Below are 6,280 nucleotides of genomic sequence, written 5' to 3'. Positions count from 1 at the left end.
TGGTTTGTAAATCTGCTGACGGGCGCACAATGTTAGCCACCTGCTTCACTGTCGGTTTTATGAACTTCTCGAATCTTGTAAAACTTTTTCAACTAGTGTTAACCTGTTTAAACTCGCAACGGTTGCAGCTACCCGAAATGTTTAGAAATCAAATACTTAAAAAATAAAATTACACCGACCGGGATTACATAACAGTTGGGTGTTAAATCGTCATCTCAACACCAATGGTTTACTTTAAAACAAAAATTAGGACCAAAACCAATTTCATCCTCTCCTGGCGAACTCAGAACTAAAACTTAAAGATTGCTGCAGCCTGCTGATAGTTATGAACAGTTTTTCTTGCCTCCAGCATCAACCAAACGGAAACGCAAAAAAGGTAGACACGGCAAGTCTCCATTCTCCTAAGCGTCTACTTCAAAAAACGACTGATCGCAATTTAATCTACCTCAGTTTCCGCAGCAGGTCACTCCTTTAACGTATTCTGTAGCGCGATTGCCTTCGGCGAAAGCTCAACTAACCAAGTTCCGGTAGAGCATTTCGCGAAATTACGCTGAACATCACCACATAATAGCAGCATATATCCCGAGACAGCGCGAAGTACACCAGACAGTTACCTTTAATCATACCGTTCTATCTCGCGATTATAACTGGCAAATTCACAAAGCGACCCTGGTTTCCGTTTTGGCAAGAAACACTTTAACTATATATTTTTCCTGTGAGATTTATATTTATTTAGAAGCTTATACAAAATATAAACTAGAATAAAATAAATAATCGAAAATAAATAAATGTAATATTGAAAAAAGGAAATGACATTGGAAAGAAACCATTGCAAATAAAAGCCCGATTTATTTCTTGGCAATAAAATATATTTGTTCCCACGAAGGCATTTTTTTAACAAAGTCAATCGTGGAACAAGTGTGCCCCCTTTCCTAACTGTAAGTGCTATGGGATATAGTTTGTGCCATAATCTGGTGCACTAATGTTTGATTACTGCGCATTTACACGACAACAAGACAGCATTACGATGAAACAGATAACAAACACAGCCTCTGTGATTTTCAAGTTGGTTTACAGACTACAAGATGAAAGGAAACGCTTTAAAGCCCGATGTTGGTGGGCCGCTCAGCCATGCGCAACAAGTGAGTCAAGCGTCTGGCGGCATAAAACATAGTTAACCCTTTTTATACGTTGCCTATGTGGACGTGAAAGTAGCATATTGTAATACATTGTATTATTTTACCATTTTTACAAGGCGTGGTACAACATAGGATCGCTACAATGAGTTATGTCTTTAGAACTCACAACATTAGCCGATTTGTTTTAGCCATACTACTTTCTTGACGACAAAGCATTATTATAAATTATTTTAAATTTTCTTTGATAACTAAGACGTCTGATATATTCATTTAAAATGAATGAACTTCAAATAGGCAAAAGCAAAATGGGTTAACTTGCTTGCTCGAATGCAGGGCAAGTTTTTGCCGGCAAATTTGCCGACGAGAGAGGTAAAATGCCAAGCAGGAAACCAAAGGAGGAAGAATGTGTGCCGCAAAACCCATTGTTCGGCCAATAGAAGAAACACACTGCGGCCCTTCGCAGTTATCCTCGCCGGTGCCAAGCAGTGAACCGTGCTGTTTTGTTGAGAGGCAATTATCTGTTTAAAGCAAACTTTTGCTCCTATTTGGGGACGCTGCAAACCCAGAAGCTTTAAGATTGTGCAATACAAGAAAGAAGCTGCTGCATACTTGCGTGATCAAGTTCGTCTCTGCATCCAGACGCTTTGCGGTGTTGACATAGGTTTTTAAACCCAGACAACAAACAAATATTGTCTTCCTTATTTGACAAGCGATTTAAACACGGTTAAATAACTTTCTGCTATCTGTGCCGCTGGCTATATACGTGCATTTTTATGAATTGACGTTTTGTTGTTTTGTGTCGTCTTATATGGCATGTTTGTGTTGCGCTCAAAAAGCGAGCTAGCTGATTAAGTTTTATTTTTTGGAAATCTGTGGATAGCAAATTTAACGGATGCAAATAACCACCAAGTTCAATATTAAAAAAAAGTTTTTTTTTACATAACAAAAAGTATTTTTTTATTTTGCTTAAAAAACCTGTAAGGATAGTTTGAGCGGAAAGACATTTCGAACGACTAACAAAGTATTACAGAGAAATGCAGGTTAAAAATACATAAATTACAGACCGAAAAAGTCTATAGCACCAAAACTTTTACTTAATTACTTATGAAGCACCAAGATTTTTGAAAGATTCTTTGCTTTCAACAAGAATGAATGTTTAAGCCGTTACAATTATTGAACTTAAAACAAAAATAATAGTACAAGATATAATTTACGCGGAAAACGACAAAAAACATTTATTCATAAAAACATCTACGGGTTTTATCGCAGTGTATGCAACTTGCAAAGCACAGACTCGCTGAGTCGCCGTGTTGTTAGAACACGTTTGTTTGATATACCGGAATTTCAAAACATGAGAACTAGAATTGTTTTTACATAACATTTAAATTTAAAAAATCGTTCGATCACCGGCTACATTGCCACACGACAAAAAGAATTAAACGTAATGCCCACCAAAGGTCTGTCATATTTATCGGGGTAAGTCAAGATCAGGGGTCTGAATATAGTGTGTTGCGACACAAAATTTTATATAAAGTTTTCCACGTTAGCATTTTACTTTGTCCGTACTTTTGTTAATACGGAATAAATTCGCTTTACGCGAGTCCATAAGTGGTTTAAGCGTTTATAAACAGATTGGGGAATATTTGATGTCCAACTCAAATGTTTTGCCAAGATAACCTATTTTTGTGCGATTTTTGTGTCGCCAATAGGTCATTCAAATTCGCAAATCAGTAGTCCCCAAGGGGATCGCAAGGGTTTGTCAGGGGGTCGCCGTACATCATTTGTCAAAAAATAAAGATTGCAAGAAAACAATATAACTAAACAATTAGCAGTAGGCCTAGAAGTACCATAAAGCAATAGGCTAGTCTAGGGATTGGAACCTTTTTAGATAAGGGAGCCATAAAGATGCATATTTTCGTTGTATTTCCGTGAGACAATATAATAATATTTTGCAAGGTAGCTTTGCGCAAGGCGCGAAAACCAATAGTACTTCGTGTTTCAAATGAGTAAAAAGCTCGGTTTGGAAAGGGGCCATGGCTGCGTGCATTTTTATTCCTAAATATCATGTTAAGAAATAACAGCTTAGATTAAGCTGGTATATAAATTCCTTCATAATTACTTCATAAGATTCACATTTGGCTCGCGAGCCATGGGTTTCCGACCGTTGCGCAAGTCTAAAAAGTGCCTTTATGGCTCATTAGTTAACGAATCGTGTTTATGACGTTAAAATCATGCTTGCTTTGGATAAATCGCTGAAGGGAATCCAGCCATAACACCGAAGTAAGAACAACAACAACGTCGGAACAAAAAACAATTCCGAATAAGGCCAACATAAGACTCATACATATTAGACGAAATAAAGTCTAAATCAGAATAAGACATAAATGGTCAGAGTCCCCTTACCTTTTAGCTGACCCCAAAACCCACCCCTAAAAACATCACTAACTCTCCTAATAATTGTAACCCTAACCCAATTTCTATCCCCTACCACAACCCCCATTAAACCAAACAGGTACATACAATCCGGTGCCAAACGCAGTCAAACTAGGGCGTCCAAACGTCAACACCAATACTGCCGATGCCAGACCGACGGCCCTCGATCGTCCCATACGCTCTTACCTACAGTTCCAGGCGTTATTTTGACCCTTTAGGCTTTATTCCGATGAATTTAGGACGTATTTCGACAGATTTAGGTCTAATTCAGACGATTTATATCATGTCGTGGATATTGCTGTGTATTTGGCTTTATTATGTCGTTGTTCTTTATACTATGATAATATAGAATATAAAATGTGTCACTTTAGATATTGTTGCCTTGTAGCTCTTATTGTGTGTTCCCGACTGAAGCATAGCTTAAACCAGGGGTCGGCAACCAACGGCCCGCGGGCCGGATCCGACCCGCCAATGTAATTCATCCGCCTCTTTGACAAACTTGATTAGAGTCCATTTCAAATAGTTTTTGACTATTTTAACTACGTAAGTGCAAAACAGTTTCGCGCTTCGCGCGAATGATCTTTCTACGCCCGATTTGTTTTTTAAAGCTTTATTTTGATCTAGATCAGCGCTTCATCAGCGTTGTGCCGTGGAAGGCTGTCAAGTGCGCCGCGGACAAACGGAAAACAAATTCAAAATATTGGACATATTTTTTTTAACTTTTTTAATTTTCGACAATTTAATAAAAGCTTGCAAAAAATTTGAAAGAAATGCCGGTATACACTTTTCATTAGGAGTTTGAATGATAATGTGTGGTCTCGAGTTTAAAACCAAACTAAAGCATTTTTTTCGCGTTTTGCGCCAACAATTTACTGCCTCGTTAAATGTACTTTAACACGTATTAGGTGCAAAAAAGATTCGAGGCCCGCCTGATTAACAGTTGTTCTAATAATTTATTTACACTATTCTTAGTTAACATTTTATGCTGCCCGCAAAACCTTCCTGAGTCTGATTTTGGCCCGCGTTAGAAAAATGTTGCCGACCCCTGGCTTAAACCTTTAACTAGCGCTTCTCAACCGGTGCGCCATGGCAGGCTGCTAGTTGCGCCGTGAGCAGAAGGAAAAAAATTATAAATCAATATACATATTTTACTTTGGTATTAAGCTAAGCTCATTGATCCCGCAGTACCTTTAAGTAGAAAACACAATAAGACCTACAAAGCAACAATACCTAAATCACCGACAAAAAAGGCCAAATTCGCAAAAATAACCACGACAGAATAAGATCTAAAGTAGTCTAAATAAGACCGAAACATGTCGAAATAATAAGAAATTAATCGGATAAGACTTAAATCGACAAACTAACGCCCAAGACTGTAGGGAAATGGAATGGGGTGATTGGGAGACACCTGTCTGGCATTGGCCATTTTCTGTCGACATTTGGGCAACGCTGTTTTGGCGCCGGATTTTTTGCCTCTGTTTGGGGTTAGGGGCGGGTAGTTGGTGGTATTAGCAATCAAGTTATGGTTGAAAAAAATAGGAGAGTTAATGATAATTATGGTTGGGGTTTGGGGTTAGATAAAACGTTGTATAGGCTTTATTTTGGCCATTTCGGTCTGATTCCAAATTCGTCATTATTACGACTAGCCTTATTCCTAACCGTCTTTTATGTAGTTCTAATTTTGGATTCAAGGCTGGAGTCCCTTTAAAGATATGCAACTATGAACCCTATAATAAAAAAATGCAAGCAATATAAGAGAAATACCGGTAAACCTAAAAAATTTCGCGCTAACTTCGCTCGCAAGGTGCGCCGCCACGTTTCCATACGTCTCTATAAGTGCGCCCTCAAGTAAAAAAAGGTCAAGAAACACTGCCTTAAACAGTCAAGCAACCTTTTTTTATCAAATTTAGGTCCAGTGTCCATTCGATCCGGAAGACCCGTTTGGTTACATTTAATAAATCGCTTCGCAAAAACATTTCCTTACTTATAGACAGCGATAAAAATAAAATAAATAGTTTTCATGCGTGTTGCGCGGTGTTTTTATGTGGTTTCTTTGTGGCATTACAGCTGTTGGGTCATAGCTTTTTCAACAGGAACATTTTGCCTTATAGTAAAAGCTTCGCAAGAATCTTTGGGTGCAATCAAACGGAATGTTTAGCGGCTCGTTTTGTGTGTTTTAGCGCACGTGTTCTATGGGGCATATCATGATTTTGTGACGTCTTACTGTAACATAATTTTGTGCCGTAAGGCAGAAAAACTTTTCATGCTTTCCCCCAAAAAATGTCGAAGTACCGCACGAGTTCAGTTGTCCCACACCTGGATGTTCCATATACCAGAGTCACGTGGCCAGAGCCAAACCAAGCCAAGCCTACTCCCGAGTTCGACTCCCCAGCTAGGCCTACGTTAACCATTCCAATGATCTCCTTGTTCGGCTCCAACTCAACTGATCTATGTGCCAACAAAACTAAGGCGGATATCAATCCACTAACAGGGTTGTCATAAAACCCACCCACCCACCCACATAACGTGAGAGGAAATATTGCAGCTTTCCCACTTTTACGATTTACAGTTAGCCTTATTGATTTCGAACTTGCTACTGCGCAAGCGCACTCCAGACAAACAATATACGATTACATCGAGTCTCGAGTTCGACCACGAGTCTGCACCCGGGCACAGTTATGTCATTTTTACAGACAATAATACCTCTG

This window comes from Ascidiella aspersa, chromosome 6, assembly GCF_963924565.1.
Source record: "Ascidiella aspersa chromosome 6, kaAscAspe10.2, whole genome shotgun sequence".
Classification (NCBI taxonomy): Eukaryota; Metazoa; Chordata; class Ascidiacea; order Phlebobranchia; family Ascidiidae; genus Ascidiella; species Ascidiella aspersa.
The sequence above is the reverse complement of the archived record's forward strand: the minus strand, read 5'-3'. Positions refer to the sequence as shown.